Below are 21,487 nucleotides of genomic sequence, written 5' to 3'. Positions count from 1 at the left end.
AAGCCTGAAACTCAGTGTGTCATTTAGTGACTTAATTCCTAAATGATTTTACCAGAAAAGAAAACCACAAATTTTATGAGGAACAAACCAAAAATAAGAAGCAAAAATCTATTCATTCTTTGAAAATCTGGACAGTTGGGAGGTATAGTTCATCTGGGGCTGTCTAAGTTTGCCACCCTTCCCCCTCACAAAATCATGGAGCCTCCCCCTGCAGCCATTCCAATGATCCATTAATTGGCTATTTCACTCCATTTACCATAAACACTAATGTGCATACTGATTTACTTCTATGAGGATTTGGACTTCGTTTGAAAGTTTTATTTTGCATTTTACAGCACAAACACTAAGACATCTGCTAAACAAACTTAGCATTAAAACTTCTCTGCCCTTGAAACTCACATTCATTGAAACAGCATTGAAACCCACATTCAAAGAAAATACATTTTACCAGTGGCAGATAAAGATTAATTCTGGGCTGTTTTCAAATCATAGGCCTTACATATGAAACATACATGTGCTCTTTGATACACCTTGTTTTGAACATTTTTCCAGTAAACAATGAAACAAAATGCGTGCACCAATAATGACAAAACTGCCCAGTTCAGAACATTTCCATCATAATTCTACTCAAACTTCTACAGTCCACCATTAACAGTAAATATGCACAATTCTACAGTCCACCATTATCAGTAAATATGCACAATTCTACAGTCCACCATTATCAGTAAATATGCACAATCTCTGAGGAAGTAAAAAAGTCATCTAAATAATTACACATTAAATAAATCTGTAACTAATGAAGAGGTTGCTGCTAGCAAACACCTTTATATTTCATGGTTTCATCGAAAAATAAAGCGTCTGATGCCCCTGAGGAATAAATTGCCTATATTACATTAAAAATGATAAGCTAGTAATATTGCAATAGGAAATAGATGGCAAACTGATAACAGGCTCATATTTAGTATCTTAACTTTTCAGCATTCACCCCTTGTGGGAGTAGAACCAACAACCTTCTGCTTGGGCCATCCTTTCCCCTGATTCTGAGAGTCAGGTAATAGGGAGTGGCCCACATTGATGTTCCTTTAAACAACCTACCCTCTCCTTATGCAAAGGACCCCATTCCTCCTTGGTGACTTGCCAAGCTCCACAAATGTGACTTTCCAAAGGAAGATATAGCAGGTGCCTCATGACCTCACAGTCTGCTTAGGCTCATACTCCATGGGTGAGGCACCTCATGTTCCTGCTGGGTGTCACTAAAGTTGCAGTCCTGAGTTACCTCCCTACTCCCCAGAGTAGGCAAACCAGCAGTGGAGAGTCATGCCAGTCTTACTCAGCCAGCTCCCACAGATACCTGAGCTGGTAACTGAACTTAAATAGTCTACAACATAGTCAGAATTTTATTCTTCCTTGCCATGGAGACAACATCTCCAATAACTTCTGAGTTAACCATTACTGTCACTTCACTCTCAGAATTGCTTTCCTAAACAGTGAATGTCTGCTGAGTAATACTGGTTTGTATAACTGATGTGTTGCTGCGACTCCATGCTAGGTATTGAAGACAAATGGCTAAAACCAAGCTGCTCTTCACCCTTTCCAAATAAAAGGAGTAGATTTTGAATAGGATTCAGAAGATGGGCACTCTTGATGAGTGTCTCCCTTAATCTACTTTTAGAAAGAGCTCCAAACAAAATCTTCATAAATAATTAATTAGGTGGTTTGCCATGCTGTTGTAAACTTCAACATTTTTATTTTTATGGTTTATTTTATCATTTGCTGTGATCCGTGTCTGAGTGTTTTTAAGTAATGCTTATAATGGTGCTTGGTAGATAAGCACATAAATAAACTTGAACTTGTACAGTCTTTCAGTGCTGAGAATGCCAGCAGTCTTAGTAAACTGACATTTATGGCTGGTTGAGGAACAATGAATTAAAATATAATACTGTAAACTGATGAAATGTGATTGCCACTGTGCTGGTTCTGTATTAGTTGTGCAAAATTATTAACATGCACTGGAAATGTCAGCATGTGGCTGTGAGTTGAAGGGGAGCCAGACATGTGGCCCAGCACTGTTAGCCTGGCAGTTTATCTCCTTTAGCACATATTTCAGTATCACTATTCTGCACTAATGGGTGGTATTTCAAACCATTATTGCTTAAAAAGTAAAGCTTTTTCTAAGTGGTCTGCCATCTTCTCACCTGTCAGGGTTCAGGAAAAGAGGTAATACCTCAATCCCCCTGGTCTCATTGATACTCATAGTCTTCCAGAATGTGTTTATTGCCTTTCATACTGGTGCTGTATCTCTCTAGAACCCAGAGTTATGTGTTGATTCACAGTTCACTATGCCTCTGGAGATCTTTCCTGTATAACGTGAAACACTCACCATACATGGAATTCCGAATTAGGGACAATATTAATCATAATCACCCACCAATATTATCAAAAAATAAAAATGTACAATTGTTGTTGCAGCTGGAAAAGTGAATCATGAGCTAGAATACTTACTTTAATTCTGCACCTTCACTCTGTTCTTCTTCTAACTTCTTTTCTTTCTTCTTCTTTCTTCTTCTGTTCTTCCTTCAGGCTAGCACAGGCTGCACAGCTGACAAAATCCACCCAAATAAAAAAAAAATTAAAATCCAATGCCAAATAAATTAAATCGGTCACGAATCAATCCACAAGTCAAGCCCACAACTGACTGATTGATTCTCACTCTTTTCCCAGCACATAAAGCCTGGGAAGAGAGCGACAACCAATCAGCAGCATTTAGCCCAGCACATCATTGCCCTCGCGAGATTGTCATGTCCGAGCCCCTTCCAATTCTATGCAGTTTGGAACCGCATAGACTTCTGGGCATCACAATGATGCCTTCATTACTCCACCGGTCTGCAATCAAAACAAAACAAAAAAATCTGTTAAAAACCGCCACAGCCAGAGGCGTTGGTTAAAGCGCGTACTTCGTAGTCAAGGACTCAATTTTGTATTAAAGTTAAAAACATCTACACACAAGAAAAGGTATTTTTTACATTTTCTTCTTAGCTGGGGGCTGCAGTCCAGTCTGATGCCTGATATATATTTTATACAGAAGTCAGTACATTTTATTTAATCTGCTTGGATTTTGTCAAGTGTTGGTAGGAAGGACCACCAAAAGAGAGCAGAAAGCCAATTCTGTGTGTCAAAAATGCAGAAGCACAAAGCTTGCTAGAGCAAATGCCAGACTGTGCCCCAACATACTCTAACAATTTCCTACAAAGGATTATACAATCCTGCAAACTGTATATCACCCCATACTCTACATCTACAGCTTGTCCCTCTGTCACAACTCCATGCTTTCAGTCTAGAAAATTCATTGTAAAATCACTTCCTAAAAATACACTCCCAGTTCACTATTCAAGTATTGTCCCAATATTTATCCTACCAAAGCAACCACACAGAAATTATGTTGTAGCCAAGAATTGTAAACAGCAAGCTGATAGCGTTCACCAGTAGATCACAGTCAATAACACAGCTGAAATTCTGCACAATTAATGGGAAGTTAAGCATTTTCATCAATAGGACATCATCAGAACTACCATAAAAACTGACACAAACATATACATCCAACATTATATAACATGACCAATTTGATATATTAAAGTATTTCATCCCCCACTGATTTGCCAGACTATACTACAGTTTGAAACATTTGGCAGAGGAACCGTTTTACATAAAAATATTAAAAATATATATAGAAATTTAAAAAAACAAAAAACAATTTAACAGAAGGCCTATTTTCTAAGTGCAATAATGGCCATCAGGGTAAGTGCTATTGTGTAAGTAATGCTCTTCCAGGGTGCCTATGGCATCAGGCCTCAGAACGCTCCTGGAAAGGCATTAATTACACAACACATATCCTGTCAGTCATTACTGCTTGCATAAAACCTCTATAAAAATATGCTTGACATGTACATTAGTAAAACAATGTATTAGTAAAATATATATATAAACCATGCAGTGCACAATCATAGTGTGCTGCTGATGGAAATGCTTTATTTTATTCCTGGGTAGTTGCCATTATAAAGCTGCAAAAGCTCATTATGTTATAACTTAAGCTTCCATAGGCCCCCTCTGGGTTCAATGATAATTTATTCTAGTGCTACATACAGGAACCATTTATGTTGCTTATAGTCTGTAATTATAGAGTGCATTGTTCTCTTTGGCTTTTTCATGTCATAACAGTGCTTACAGATACATTTGCAAAAGGTATGCTCTATCATGCCCCCATGAAAACACTGACAGGGATCACAGTAGGTCAGAAATACAATGCTTACATTGCCACAATTAAATTTGTGTGAAACTAAAATCATATTCTAAACTCCCAAGTTTTAATTCAGGTCCAACATGTAGTATAGATGGGCATTGTACTGTAAACACATACTACATTTATAGGTTCCTAACATACTAATATCAGTAGATTTTTGCACTACTTCCAGTTTCTCTTTAATAATTTTAAAAGCCTGCGTTTGTGCTTGTTTCCTGTCTTTCCTTTAACTAGTCTCATCCAGACACACACTTGCTGTATCCAGGACTATTTGTAAGCTTCTGAGCCCCCCAAGCCTTTCTGTGTCAGATGGAAGCCTTCTAACTTGTTAGTGGGAGTGGTAAGCACTAGGTAGCCATCTACCACAAGAGGAGTGGTCTCTGGCCCAGAAATTGTAGTTTATTGGCTGTTTGAGCAGTTTTCCATCTCTTTCAACTTTCTGGTCTAAAAACCCACATTTGCACTTTTCCTGGCTTTCCTGTAACTAGTTTATTCCAGATAGAGATTTGCTGTATCCAGGACTGTATGTAAGCTTCTGAGCCCCCAAGCCTGTCTGTGTTGTAGGGAAGCCTTCTAGCTTATCAGTGGGAGTGGTAAGCATTAGGTAGCCTATCTACCACAAGAGAAGTGGATTCTAGCCCAGAAATTGTAGTTTATTGGCCGTTTGGGCAGTCTTTCCATCTCTTTCAACATTCTGTTTTAAAAGCCTGTGTTTGTGCTTGTTTCCCACCTTTCCTGTAACTAGTCTAGTCCAGATACACATTTGCTGTATCCAGGACTGTTTGTAAGCTTCTAAGCTGTGCCAAGGTCTGTTCTTCAATTTTTCCCTTAGATCTGCTAGTTCTCTCCTCTCCTGCAGTTTTACTAGCTTATTAGTCTAGCACTTTACCAGACTTCTTGCAGCAATTATTGTAGCACACAAAAGTGCTATCAGCACAAAATGTTCTACAAGGAAACAACTCCAGTACTTATTATTAATGCCCCCCCCCCAGGCATGTCAAAAGGTCAGTTCCTTGTGCTTTCTCCTATTAACCTGGTGAACTTGGGCATCCTGAGGCAATGTAGCAACTGCCTCATGTACACCGACAACCCTCTTCTCTTACCTCCCAACACTCAGACTTGCAAGAGATGCACTTATATATCCAAATTGGAAACCACGCACTCTCCAGCCAAGACAGGAATAGCTGGTCAAGAGGAGAAGGTCAGCACTTGCACCACACCACAAGGAACACATCGCCCTCAAGAAAACACACCAGCACTGCCTTCACATAAAAAGACAAACCACACACCCACTTTCGCGGAGGCTCTCAATAAAAATTCTAACCAAACAGCAGAGACCTCCTAGGCAGAAATGCACTCGACCACCACAACACAACACTAATCATGAGACACATAACTCTCCTAAACAGTGTGCCACTCAACCAAAGTCCCTAAGGCAAAACAGCATGCCCAACACACTAGTCATAGGTGACTCGATAGTGAGATACAGTGATGTCCCACTCACTAGGTCGAATAAGGAGAAAGTAACAGTCAGCTGCCTGTCAGGTGCCAGGATCTGCCACATAATACATGCACTCAGATCCCTCAACAACAGGTACAAATATGACTCAGTCATTGTACATGTGGGTGTGAATGACCTGAGATGTACCTCCCTGGACTACATGAAAAAAGACATGGAGGAGTTCTTGGATTATGTAGCCCAGGTGGGTATGACCCTAGCCCTGAGCAGCATCCTACCATCACCCAGACTTATACCACAGTACAAGCAGAAAATGATTGATTTCAACAATTGGCTAAGTTTCTAGTATCACTCTAAGGGAATCCAGTATCTGTCTGCCTGGGATGACATGATTGACAGACTTTGATGCTTTGCCAGAGATGGCCTGCATCTGTCACCCCTGAGCTACCAGATACTGGCCAAGGTTTTGCCACCCCTATGGGGCCTTTTTTAGGTGGTGTTCCAAAGACCAAATTACCACCATAACAGCTACAAACAAATGTAATCTGAGGGTCATGCTACTCAACACTAGAAACCTAAATCTCAAAATGCACTCGCTCAAAGCACTCTTTAAAATGGAGAACACCGGCATTTGTGCTGTAACAGAAACCTGGTTCAAGGCAGTAGAAATCACCCCTACACTACCAGGCTATAACTCTTTCCACACCTTTTGGCCCCAGAACTTAGACCGAACCTCCAAAGGTGGTGGTCTTTCCATATTCATAAAGGATGCACACCTCCAGACTGGTAGCCCAACATAACACATCAGAGATATTTCAGGTACATATTACACTGGGTAAGACAGCGATTCAGGCTGTAGCCTGCTACAGGTCCCCAACCATGTCCCAAGACTCATGCTCCATGTTCCTAAGCACCCTGAAGAATATTAGGGTCCAACCTAACACTCTCATACTAGGCGACTTCAACTACCCCTCCATTAACTGGGAAAACTACTCATGTACCAATACACTTGCCCAATGTTTCCTGGAGTTCATTAATTCCAATGCCCTGGACCAGCTCCTTCTTACCCCCAGTAGAGGTAGCAACATCCTTGACCTGGTCATTACTAGCATGGGCGACCGTTGCTCTACACCAATAGTCAGCTGCTCCCTGGTTGGATCCGACCACAAGCTAATCACCTTGGAAATCCACATCCCTCCCACCCCCCGTAAAGGTAACCACCATGAAAAACTTCTCCAAAGCTAACTCTGTGCTCCTAAAAACAGAGGTGGCTAACTTTATGGCACCCATGCAAATGGAGAATAGTTGCATGACTACCGAATCGTATAAGAATGCACTGTACGAACACGTATACAAATGCATGGATCTCGCCATACCAGATAGAACCAAGATGATGTCCTCCAAAAAAAGGAAGCCAATCTGGTGGTCTCCTGCCATAAACAAATTCTACAATAGAAGGAGGAAACTGATGTGGAATAATGTGAAGTCTCAAGAGTGGAAAACCTCCCTTACCAGCCTCAACAAAAAGTTAAGATCCCGCATCAAATCCGCTAAAGCTAGCTATGAAAACAGAACTGCAGCAGACAGTAAAGACAACCACAAGGCCTTCTATAGTTATGTAAAGAATCTCCATGGCAATACCCAGATTTGCTTTGATCTACTGCACAAAAGTACCTCCTATACTGAGCCAACAGATATTGCCAATATACTGGCTGACAGATTCAGTGCCAACTTTACCCCACCCTCCCCAAAGGACCAATCACAATACCAGTAGATTGCCAGGCACCCAGTATTACTGCTGCACAGATTAAAACAGCAGTGTCCAAGGCCAAGAATACAATTTCTATGGGACCTGACAGTATCCCCTGGCTGTGTTCTACATGAGCTACAGAATGAATTGGCACCTCAACTGTGTGCCCTGTTCAATCACAGCCTCATCTCAGGCTTTGTCCCTACTGAATGGTGCACTGCTACAGTCATCCCTCTTCACAAAGGAGGAGTGACTACAAACCCTGGAAACTATTGCCCTATTATCCTGATGAGTCTTATATGCAAAGCTATGGAACGCATCATCATGGACCTAATAAACAAGGATATAGGGAATCTCCAAACTCTGGATCCCACACAGTTTGGTTTTGTGAAGGACAGATCATGCCTGCTCAACTTGGTCGACTTCTTTGAGTCAGTCACCAGAGCTGTGGATAAAGGCAAGGTGGTTCATACAGCCTACCTTGATCTGGCCAAGGCCTTTGATACCATTCCTCACTCAGGAATCATAGAAAAACTCACTAAGCTAGGCATCAACCCCTATATCACTAGGTGGGCTGCAAACTGGCTCACAGATAGAACCCACAGTGTGAAAGTAGCTGACTCCAAGTCAGACTGCTGACTAATCACAAGTGGAGTTCCACAGGGTTCGGTCCTGGGTCCTCTCCTGTTTGGTATCTACTTCTATGAAGTCCTGGCCAACACAGAGAGACTCTGGCTGACAAAGTTTGCAGATGATTGCAAGTTGGGAGCTATTATTAACTCCCCAAGTGATGTTGACATCCTACAGAATGGCCTTACTGAGACCAGCAACTGGTGTCAGAACCATGGCCTTAACCTCAATGCCCAAAAATGTGTCGTTATCCCCTTTGGGCAAAACACAGTTCCCATGAATTACCACATTGATGGTAGCGCACTGAATGCAGAAGGCATTATAAGAGATCTGGGAACACAGGTTGAGAGCAACCTCTCTTTTGATCACCACATATGTGGCACATCTCATTACTAAGGGTTTTGCCAGGAAGAAAGATGTCATTGTCTCCCTCTACTCTTCCCTAATTAGGCCAATCATTGAGTACAATGCTCCATTTGGCATGTACCTCACTAGACACCTGCAACAACTGGAGGGGCCACAAAAGTACCTCACATAGAGGATCCTAGGCCTTAAAGACTTGTCCTATATGGGCAGACTAAAAAACTCCAACTATTCTCTGTCTTACATCTTTGCTTGATTTACAAAGCCATGTTTGACCCAACTCTGTTAGAAATGCTACATCTAAAAAAATCCCAATCCCTCTGCACCACACACTCCAGAGACCTCAACCTCATTACCACAATAAACAGAACATACTGGAGGGACAGGTTCATAACCCAGAGACTGCCAATGCTATGGAATAGACCTCCCATACATGTCAAGCAGAGCACCTTGCTGCCCCTCTTCAAGAGAAATCTTGATGAGTGGATAGGAAATAGATAATTCACTCCGGGGATAACTCCAGTGGCTCTACTCGACAGATGCACTGGGAACTAAGGTCAGGTGGCATGATGCCACGGCAATCCTATGGCTAGGCTTGCAAAGACCCCAGGGAGATTAGCTTATTACACACCTATGAACCTATGAATAAAAATTTACATGATATTTAAACTGACAAAGATGTGGGGTTGCTGGTGATGAACATTATATATTATCTTTGACAGATGTTTTCTTTAATTAATATTGCATCACAATATTTAAGACTGACTAAGAATGAGTTAAATGTTGCCTATGGGAGGATTGATTATCTGCTTTATGATTTGTTAATGCAGAATACTATTACTCAAGAGTTATATACATTTTTTAGAGTAGCTGAGCCAATTATACTAATACTATTATTTCAGGAACCTATAAATGTATGTGTTTGCAATGCCCATCCATACATGTTGGAATGGAGTAAAACTCAGGGTTTAAAATATGATTTTAGGTTCACACATATATCTAAATGTTGCAGTGTAAGAAATATCTAGTCAACTGTGATCTTTGTTAGTGTTTTTATGTGGGCAAGATGGAGCGAACATTGCCCAAATATTGTGGGCAAGACGAAGCATACTTTGCCCAAACATAATTACGAGCATCGTTATAACACAAAAAAGTTAATGAGAATAACGTACTGCATAAACATACCACAGAGTGTACGGAACATAAGATCCTCCTGTTTGCAGTAATAAAACAAATTACTGTTGAACCCAAAGGGGCCCATGGAAGCATAAATTAGAAAACAATGAGCTTATGTTGCAAATTCAGCTTAATGCTGGAAAATTTCTGTGAATAAATTTCCATCAGCAACACATTAAAATTGCATGCTGAATGGTTACAGCTGTGTTTTTATTAATATACATGTGTAGCATATTGGTATAGAGATGTTATAGTGTTTTTAATGTATTGTAAAATTTTTGTTGGCTATAACTTGGTCATGTGAGATAATGTTGGATATATATATATATATATATATATATATATATATATATATATATATATATATATATATTTGTGTCAGTGATGTATTATGGTAGTTAAGATGACGTCCTATTGACAGAAGGGCTTAACTGTCTATTAACGAGATGTGCAGAATTTCTGCTGTATTACTGACAATGATATACTGGTGAAAGTTTCAGTGTAGATTATCCTCACCAGATGTTTTCTTTAATTAATAATGCATCACAATATTTAAGACAATCTAAGAATGGGACAAATGTTGCCTGTGGGAGATTGATCATCTACCTTATGATTTGTTAATGCAGAATACTGCCACTAAAGAGTTATATACCTTATCTGAGGACAGCATAATTTCTGTGTGGTAGCTTTTGGTAGGGTAAATATTGAAGAATAGCTGAAGAGTGAACATGAGTCGACATGTATTTTTAGGAAATAGCCTTACAATGAATTTTCAAGACTAAAAGCATGGAGTTGTGACAGAGGGACATGCTGTAGATGTGGAGTGTGGGGCAATATACACATTACAGGATTTTATAATCCATTGTTGGAAATTGTCAGAGCATGCCTGGAACTTGCTCTAGCAAGGTTTCTGTTTCTGTAGTTTTCATTCATTTTGAAGTTGAAAGGGGGAAAGGAATGAGTGGTTACGGTGTTTAGCAAACAATGTTATCTGATGAGTGAGGGATTAAGGATATATGAGGAATTTCATTCAGGAAGTCAACAGGGGATAAAGGCTACCCTGTAAGTGTAGAGTATTGGTTTTGAGACCAGGAGGTATGTTATGTATGAGCAGTCTTTTTAGCTAGGTTACAAAGAAGGACAAATCTGTTTCAAGTCTCACAGTTGGGAGATTCTTTTTAGTTGGCCCATGCCTGCTTTTTCATCCAAAAAGGGTCTTGCATTCTTATGTCATAATTTATTTTCATTTCAGTTTATGTAATCTTATAATAATGGGAAAAATTCATCATGAATTGAATGAATTATGGTTGAGAGTGTGAGCTGCCTGACAACAAGGAATGGAGTTCCATTCTATGTTTGCTTGGTGGGTGTGCAAATTAGAGAAGCTTTTGGGTGAGTTGGATCTAAAGGAGGTTTTTTAAATAGGGCTGAGGTTTATAGAGGTAAATTATTTTTAATGGTGACAGAACAATGATCACTCACTGTTGGACACTAAAATGGTAACTACATAGATATTAGTATTATTATTATGGATGTTTGCAGTAATCAGTTCTACAATTGAGTAGTAACTTGATTTTAAGTTGGATTTGATTACCTCACTTAGAAGTTGAACTAATCCTAAGACTGAGAGGAATTCATTAGTACAATTTTGATGGGGATCCAGGAGATTCAGACTGAAGTCACTTGGGGGCCACATCATTTAAGATTAATGAGGCATTTCTCTGGGAAGAATGATGTCATAAGGTGGGTAACCAATGTTGATCATATTCTATAAAGGAGGCTGCAGATTATCTATATGTTTGTTTTAACATGATAGTAAAAATAATAAAAACTGGATCTCAACAACAGAAATAAAAAACTCCCTTATTTTAATCCATATACAAATAGCAAAGTTCCTTCTTCAATGCATATAAAACACAATTCAAATACAGAGTTTTTAAATACAGCACATGATCCCATCACCCAATAAGAGCTCAGCTCATTAAACAGAGACACTAAAGTTTAAAAACGCAGCCACACATATAAAAAGTACATTCAAAAGCAACTTAAAAAGCACAACAAATACAGGCAGCCAATAGCACCATTCACTTCAGTTTTATTTGCTTTTGTTTTAATACAGGTTTTAAACTAACTGAAGCATTTAATCCAGGTGCACAGTCAGCCTAAAGTTTTAAAATCCACTTGTATTCAGCTAATTCAGTGGCATTTAGAGCACCACCAATTCTTAAGTTAAAAAATATCCTTTCTATTAATCTAAAATTAAATGCATGGTCTGTACCACTGTCATGAATATGCTTAGCTATAGATTTATACGTTTACTCCTTCTAATTTCTGAAAGATGTTCATAAATTATTTCCTTAAATTTTCTGTTGAATTTACCTATATAAAAACCAGTGCATGTCATGCACACAGCTAAAATAAACCAGATGTTCTGTGTTACAAGTAGCAATGCAATCAAATTCATAAATATGCTTTGTTGACGGATGCTCAGAAGTAACAGAAGGATCACTGTGTTTACAGAAAACACAATTATAGCATGGAACAGTTCCTTTTCTTTTAATTCTGGTGGACTGGTCTTTCTAGTCATGCATTTCCCTATAGCATATTTTGTGTTTCAGGTTAGGGCATTTCTTAAAAGTAAAACTGGGAGATGCACTTATTATTTTACCCATTTCTGGCATACCAGTTAGTATGCCCAGATTTCTCCGTATAATATCACTAACACCACTAGTGTTAACACTATATTTCATGATGTACCTAAACTTAGTGCTGTTATTACGACTAGTCTGTGGATATTCTGATGAAAAATATGGTTTAGCTCTGCCATCTTTTACATTAGTTACATTCTTGTCTAAATATATCCAACTGCTGGTTACATAATATTGCATCTGTGATCAGTCTACTCATTTTCAAATACTGCGTTTTAACTTCTTCTTCTTTTGGCTATTCCCTGTTAGGGTTCGCCACAGTGGATCACCTATCTGCTCATGATTGGCAGTGGAGTTTTACGGTGTCGAGTTTCCAGCCCGGCACCCAACCTTCCACAGAAGGCACACACACTCACACCTAGGGCCAAATTTAGAGTATCCAATCCACCTACAGCATGTCTTTGGGATGTGGGAGGAAACCGGAACACCCGGAGGAAAACTACGCGACCACAGGGAGGACATGCAGACTCCGCACAGAAGGCACCTCAGCCGAGAATCGAACCAGAGAACCTCTTGCTGTGAGGTGGCAACGCTAACTGCTGCACCACCGTGGCCGCCCCAAATACCCTTTAAAAATATGACCAGGATGCATACTGCAACTGTGGAGAAATCTGTCAGCCTGAACTTCTTTTCCTATAGATATTTATTGATATCAGCCCATCAGTATGTTTAAGTGCTATATCCAAAAAAAAACAAATCTCTCTTCTAGAATATTTCAACTTAAACTATACTGATAACATTGTATTTTATAAATGCTTTGTTGACGATATTTTTGTGGTTTGGAAAGCTGCTAAAATTGAACTACAAGACTATGTTCAATTCTTGGAAACTACTACAACTTTTCTGAGATTTAAGTGTCTGTGGAAGTACATGCTTTCATTTTAATAAACTTGCATTTCTGTTTAGTGAACGCACAGCTGCACTGTTAGTTCCTGATTGCATGTCATCTGTCCCCACCTCCTGTTGATGCAGTTGTGGAGAGAGACAGTTTGTAATGGGTGATTGTTTTCTATAGTCTTCAGTAGATTTTAATACAAATTAGAAAAAGGGCAACCTGTAGCTCGCACTCTGATTGGAGAATAAACGTTCTCCAGCAGGGTCTTAATCTATAGGTAATGTCTGCTGAAAAATGAGTTCACCACTTCATAGCAGCATACTAAGCTGCATTGGAGCTCGGATTGAAAAAACCTAATGGTTGCCATTATTTTACACTCACTAAGCAGCACTTTTGCTGTTTAGCGAGTGTAAAATAGAAAGAAAAAAAATTAAAATAAAGCGATTGTTTGCGAGAGTGTATGCAAGTATAAGAGTAAAAGACAGAGCTCGATTAGATGAAACAGAAAAAAGCATGTTTGCATGTCCATGCATGCTTGTCTATGTTTCTGTGTGCATGTGTGAGGGAATGCGTGTGTGTGTGTGTGTGTGTGTGTGTGTGTGTGTGTGTGTGTGTGTGTGTGTGTGTGTGTGTGTGTGTGTGTATGTGTGTGTGAGAGAGAGAGAGAGAAGAGTCAGAGCAATCGAGCAATCCCCTGGCAGCAGCAGCAGTTAAGAGTTTTGTGCACCTCTTGACCTCTTAGACATACCTCTAAACTGCTTAAAACAAGAAATATGGACAAAGCCTGACATAATGGGGGGAACAAATGCCCAGAAATAAGGACACATTTTGAATATTGCTCTTATAAACTTAGAAAGTTGCTAGAATAACAAGATTTGTGTTAGCATGCATTTTCTGAAGCATATGCAGTCTGAAACTGAAATGCATGTAGTTATTTAGTGAATTTAATCTTTTATAAAAGATTATAAAAAACACATTTTTATGAGGAGCAGACCAAAAATATGAGGAAACAATCTGGACATTCTGTAAAGATCTGTATAGTTGAGAGGTATGCCCTTACATCAAGGTATCTGGATAAGCTTAAAACAAACAGGGGACAAAGGCTCAAAATAGGAAATATTTTAAATGACTTGTGTTAGCATGCATTTTCTGAAGCAGAGGTGTGTGTGTGTGTGTGTGTGTGTGTGTGTGTGTGTGTGTGTGTGTGTGTGTGTGTGTGTGTGTGTGTGTGTGTGTGTGTGTGTGTGTGTGTGTGTGTGTGTGTGTCTGTGTGTGTGTGAGAGAGAGAGAGACAGAGAGTGAGTGAATTCAAACACTGGCAGCGGCAGTAAAGAGGTCTGCATACCTCTGGACCTTTTAACTGAAGAAATTTGGATAAAGCCTAAAATAAATGGGGAATAGAGGCTCAAAAATAGGAACAGATTTTAATTATTGCTCTTACAAAATTACAAACTTGCTTAAATAAAAGGATTTGTGTTACCATGAGTTTTCTGAAGGAAATAAAAGTCTGAAGGTCAAATGTCTGTCATTTTTAATAACTTCTATCTCCAATGACTGGCAACAAACCAAACATTTTAGGAGTAAGGGACCAAAAACAAAGTACATACCTGGATATTTTTTAAAGTGTTATATTTTGGATATAAAATTCTTCCTCCAACACCATTAACATATACTACAGCAAGTTTGAAACCTTAGGCAGAGGAACTATTTTTCATAAAAAAAATATAAAAAATAATATAGTAATAAAAAAAGTAAGTAAAGCACAGCAATTGTACAGACAACCCATTCTCTAAGCACAATAATGCCCTCCAAGGTGTGAGTTATTGTGGAAATAATCCCCTTCCAGGGGTGTAGACGCCCTCTACCTGTAGTGTGGGGCTTCAGAACATAACTAGGCGGGCATTATTTCTGCAATAACACACACCCTGTTAGGCATTATTGCTTGCGTAACACAAAATGCAGCACAATCAGTCACTCACCCATTCAGTCAGGCAATAAATAAATAAATGTGGTTGCATTTGAGTAAACAGTAACAAAAGCAAAATGGAAGAGAATAAGATTCCTGGTAAATTGCATAGCACTTTGTATGCAATGTAATAATGTAGATGTAACAGTACAAAAATTAGCTGTCCACCATTGGATGATCACTTTCAGGGGAAAAGAAACAGAGGTGTGTGAATCACTTCAGTTATAACTGTAAGGTAAAGTGTTTGTGCGTTATAATTTGAATGGACTAGTTTTAGAAAGAAAGCTGGATAACAAGGTAATGCCTTTTCGCCCCATCGATATTGACTACCTGAATGGACTTTGATGAGTGAGCTTTCTTTTAACAGATGTCTTGGGCTTTCACTAAGGTAATCAGGCTACCAGAGTCTAACAGCTCCTGTAGTTTTTGTGTGCTATTTTAATGAAAGATCTCATCAGTTTTGCAGTACGACAATAGCAAATTGTAATTTTCACAACCTGATCATAACTCCTTCTCATTCAATAATGTCTTAACACACCTACATCTCCCACATCTTCATTTACAGGTATGGAAGTTTCTAACTTACTTTCCCCAAAATACTTGACAACAAGCCTTAATTTAACACATTTAATGCATAGAATAGAAAACACAGTTCTCTTTTTCTTATCTACAGTTCTACCAACTATCTTGGTAAATGACTACTTGAATACACTCTTGTAGCTCAATATCCTTTCTACTAAATTGCATAACTTTCAGCATCCTGTGGGTATGCTTAACACACCCATTTCTAATAGTTGCATTCTTAAGTGTAGTGATTCTGATCAAAGGGGAGGCATACCAAAGAGCACTGTAATAAAGGCTAAACCGAATGTGTGGGGCAGCATTTTAGTTACCCCCCCCCCAAAAAAAACAGCTATCTAAACAGATGATATAAAGAGGCTGAAGTAGAGGAAAAGCTGTAGCAGTAAAGGCTAGATCATTAGAAAAAGGAAAATAAGACGAAAAGGAAAGGACAGAACTGTCAAAGCCTAATCATAAAACATGAAATTATGACTGCCAATAGTAACAGTGTAGTCTTAAAAAAATTGAAGGTAGATGGGATGTGATCACATCAACAGTTGGATGTTAACATTTATTTTTCACATGACTGTATTAGAAAAAGGAAAGAAAAGTGCAAATATTTTATGGAAATTATTGGATATTGGCACCTGGGTATCAAAGAACCTACAAATGTAGTTATGTGTTTATGCAACTAAGGTGCCAGCATTGCATCCTGGCAGAATATTTAATGTAAATTTACAAATAAATGGAGCTTAGTAAATAGCTGTTATGTATTAAAAGACTGGAAGGGATTAGGCCATTATTACAAAAGAAACACAGGTTAAGTTGTGATAGAGATACTTCGACAGTAATTTAGGTGAAGTTAGAATTGGAAAGTGGAATATGTGGACAACCAGTTAGAAAACAAATTATTTGCACAGAATGATTTAATGGCTTTAAAGCCCTTAAATGATGCATACTTAAAAATACTTTACTTGGTAGGATACATTTTTCATTTGGTACAAAAAAAGACTAAAAAGAAAAAAAAACATCATACTGGTTGGATGAGATTTTCACAACACAAATGCACACTAGCGCTGAAGCTATCAAAGACAGGAAATATATTAAGTTAGGCATTAAAATATTAAACCACGGAACTGAACCATTTATTGAAATAACATGGAAAGATCACTTATTATTAAAGATGTTCTTGTGAGAAATTGACAGAGCGGCACTATTTTGGGGAGTAAAATATTATGCAAGGTTACTAATGATAGTATACTGGAGTTAAAGAAAGAAGTTAAACAAATGAAATCGTATTAGGAAGTTACCAATGATAACTGATGTAACTGGGCTATGCAGCTGCAACCAAGTTCTGTGTGTGTGTGTGTGTGTGTGTGTGTGTGTGTGTGTGTGTGTGTGTGTGTGTGTGTGTGTGTGTGTGTGTGTGTGTGTGTGTGTGTGTGTGTGTGTGTGTGTGTGTGTGTGTGTGTGTGTGTGTGTCTGTGCCTGTGTGTAAAACAGTGCATCTTTGCAATCTCATTATTTTCCTGGTAGCCACAGCACTCACCAGCTCTTACTTGATAAAGTTCTTCTTAACATATGCATATTTATGAATAGAATGAACAGAAAAAGGTTTCTTGGCTGTGTTTTAAAACAACCAACAAAAATGTTTTCACTGGTGAAATGTAGATTGCATACCTGCTATTTCCTTCTTCTACTATAATCTCACACACATATACACACACACACACACACACACACACACACACACACACACACACACACACACACACACACACACATTGGTTCAATGGTTTACCATCAGAATGTGGAATAACACTTACTTATTCCACATAAGCAGAATCACTTGAGTGGAGCAAATTATGAACTGTGATACTTTGAATAAAGTAAACCAAAAGTCGAGAGAGTATTCGGTGTTGTGTAATCATGTTTTAGAGATCGACGTTTTGACTGGAGAATGTATCAGGAAGTTTGCCCTTGTCTTTACTATAGTGTGATCTCAGAGTTGGTATATTTAATGTGCAAGGTGTGTGGAGGGCACAGCCTTCCCCATGGGAGGTACAGGGGGATTGTCCCCCTGTAAAAATGTAAATGCAAACATGTAAACTAGTTTTACACTGTCATTTAAAAAAATATGAACATATTGTTTTAGTGCAGCAGTACAGTATATTGCAGGCTACCATTTTAATTAATGTCAGAGTTTCAAACATGTTCGAATGTCAAACATCACTTTAGTCATATTTTGCATTTTGTCAGTACGACATAGCAAAATTCAACCTAATGAGTCGCTTAAGTGCTTTAAAAAAATTGTAACTTTCAACATTTTGATAATAAACTAGTTCAACTGTAAGACACAGTAGCTGGTAAAATAAAAACAATTCATGGGAGGGACAATGTTACAATGGCCGTAGCAGCTGCAGGAGTAAAAGAAAGAGTGTAAGCTCTCCTTACCCAACCAGTTGCTGTGATCATGTCCACAAGAGAACAGTGAGAGTTAAAATCAGTGAATGATTCCACAAACTGATTGTCCTTTAGAAAATGCCTCTTAATACTAACCTAATTACTCTTTTAGTTTTCAAACTGAATACCACACTTCACATTTTGATCCACTGTACTTGCCAAACATCAGTTGGCAAGGTGTTCCCAAAAAATGGTGGTACAGCTTATAACCAAATTTAAGGTGTAAGACTGGGTAAGTATCATGTACTGGAGCTCATATGAAACATCATGAAAGAATATTTTGTCTCTGTGGGACCTAAAAACAAATAAGTTTTTTGGGGAATAATAATAATGATATATGTATATTTCTCATATTCATTCTGAACATTCCTGATATAGTCTTCACTGTTAAGTCTGAAGGATACATAAGGTGAAACCAGCCTCCAACATACACACATAATCACTAATCAATGATCAAACTATGACTCAGTATGGCTGCATTTTAATTTATATTTTATGTTAACTGGGAAAGGGGGCTGGCTGTGGGACCCTTGTCAAAATGCATATGCACTCAGAAACCCACAGACACACAAAAGCACAAATATGTACACAGAAGGGTAGCTTATCAGCCAACATGTTTTGGGAGGAAATCAAAATACCAGGTGAATATGTCTGTCGACAAGGTGAAAGCATGCTACATGCTAAAGCCACAGGCAGTGACTACAAGTCAGCAATGGACAAAGGCCAGACTGTGGAGTGTTGAATGAAGCATAAATCTTATCATTAAACATTTTACTCGCTATTGTGTACTTTACTATCAAGCTGCTATCGCCCCTTGTATTAAGTGCATTTAAAAAGCCTAAGTTATGCCTGAACATCATCCACTGCCTGCACTCCCCCACTTACCTGTAATCTAGTTACATGTCAGTCCTACTATCTTTTAACAGCCACAGTTATCACTTAGGTAAAATGTGATTTCAGTGAGACACCAGGATGTCCAAGTACTGACTTTCAGGTTTGGAAATAACTTCAGTCTAGTCAAGGACCCTAGTTCAATATAGAAGCACACAGGATTACCTGCACTCTTTATGAGGGTTAACAGAGAAGCACCATAGCAGATTATCACTCAGACATTCCTCTGAAACATGGATCCAGAGAATGCAAGCAGCGTGGCAGCAGTGGGACATATGAGAATGAGAGACAGGATGGAGAAGCCACTCAAACATCACATCAGCAGTGAAATGTATGAGAATGAAAGGCAGGATGGAGAAGGCACTTGAGCAGGATGTCAGTAGTAGGACATATGAGAATGAAATGTAGGATGGAGAAGACACTCAAGCGGCACGTCAGTAGTAGGGCATATGAGAATGACAGACAGGATGAAGAAGGCACTCAAGCAGGACGTCAATAGTAGGATGTATGCGAAGGAAAGGCAGGATGGAGAAGGCACTTGAACATCACATCAGGAGTGAAATGTATGAAAATGAGAGGCAGGCTGGAGAAGGCACTCAAGCAGGACGTCAATACTAGGACGTATGAGAATGAAGGGCAGAATGGAACAGGCACTCGAACATCACATCAGGAGTGAGATGTAGGAGAATGAGTTTTAAGATGGAGAAGGCACTCAAGCAGCACTACAGTAGTAGGATGTATGAGAACTAGACGTAGGTTGGAGAAGGCACATGAGCAGCACATCAGCAGTGGGACAGGAGAATGAGACGTAGGATACAGAAGGCACTCAGTCATCATGACAACAGTCAGATGTATGAGAATGAGCAGTAAGACAGAGAGGAAGTGCATGAATGTTGGCTCTCTGTAGTCAGGAGCTTGGGGTGCTGGTACTACAGAGATTAATACAACCAATGATCTGATGTCAATACTGCTAAATGTTGCAGTGCCGTGGCATTTATTCTCAATATGACTGACATCATAAAATAAACAGGATGCCAGATATATAAATTGAGCAGTCTGTTATTTTTATAACAGTGCTACTTTTAACTACAAACATTTTAACATAACATGAAACATATAATTTTATTCATTTCTTAACCAGGTGATTGACAGAGAATCAAAGATTAGGGCTGTAGGATAAATGTGTACCTTGTAGCCTTAATTATACCTTATATTTCCTTGTGTATAGCTGGAGAAAATGCAAACTTTACATAAATGCTCATAAATCACCTCCCCCCCTCAATCTTGCTCTCTGTCTCTCTCTCTCTCTCTCTCTCTCTGTCTGCTACATCTGATACATTTCTAAATAAGAGAAGGATATAATGAATGTAGCACACTATACTTTTAGGAATCTAGAAGTATAATATTTTGGGGCTTATACTTTTTGCAATTCCTTTTCTATTTCAGTCTGCCTTTTCTTGTTGCTTTTCTTGTCTGTTTTTGCCTGTCTAAAATGTGGCCCACTCAATTCAGCTCTAGAAGTTTCTCTCCAGCATCAGCAGCCATGGCAACAACAACACCACAAGCAGTCTATACTGGTATAAGATGGCTGGGGATGAGGGTAGAAAGAAAACATCCATCCTCTTTAATTATTTTTTACAAGGAGCCCACCAACTCCTTCCTCAAACAGGGATGTAAATGTGTCATGTTATTGTTTAGATCTGCAAGGAGTAACAAACAGCTCTTCTGCTACAGGGTAGTCTCACCCAGGGACTCAATGTATTTTTTGATTAAACTCATCTGCATCCATTCTGGGTTAGGGATAAGGAGAAAGGAGCACAGTTTTAACAGTGTCATATCAGAGTTCCCATCACAGAAAAAAAGAGTGCATAATGCTTGCAAAGGCTCTAGCATTTTGCTAAGTGAGCAGAATGCATGTAAGAAATGGAATCCAGTGCTACGTTTTGATTAGTACAGGCTATTATTAAGAGAGGAGAGGGGATTCATGGAGTGAAATGAGATTCTTTCTCTCCCTGAGATAGAAAATGCTGAAAACATGCAGACAGTATAGCTTGTTGTTCCACATCAATCACATTTGATTTTGAGGTCTCCATAAGGATTCCCTGGCTTTGATTTGCTGCAGAGATACTATCAAGGTCCTTAATTATCACAATATGGTTAGCTAGGGGTGGAGCCTGAATGGCTACCTGAAAGCAGCAGTATTTTAGAGCTCCATATAACTAGTTAAATAAGACAGGAAAATATTATTTTTTTTTCTTCAAAGTATAAAATCTTATAGATAATGGAGTAATTTACATAATTAGAAACTTTGGTGAAGTTTTACACATAATTTCCTGTCAAAAACTTGGAGATATATTCACTTGTTAAAATGAGCAACTCAAAATAATT

At 38.8% G+C, this 21,487-nt stretch overlaps 1 protein-coding gene across 1 annotated transcript in view; it reads left to right on the top strand.

Annotated features, from left to right (window-relative positions):
• Positions 1-21,487, top strand: part of SEZ6L (seizure related 6 homolog like) — a 3,056,071-nt gene that overhangs the window by 1,738,760 nt on the left and 1,295,824 nt on the right. The gene's annotated exons all lie outside the window — the stretch shown is intronic.

The sequence above is a fragment of the Protopterus annectens genome, chromosome 4.part0 (genome assembly GCF_019279795.1).
Source record: "Protopterus annectens isolate FY-2018-M chromosome 4.part0, PAN1.0, whole genome shotgun sequence".
Taxonomy (NCBI): domain Eukaryota; kingdom Metazoa; phylum Chordata; order Ceratodontiformes; family Protopteridae; genus Protopterus; species Protopterus annectens.
Note: the sequence above shows the minus strand (reverse complement) of the source record. Positions and strands in the feature narration are given on the sequence as shown.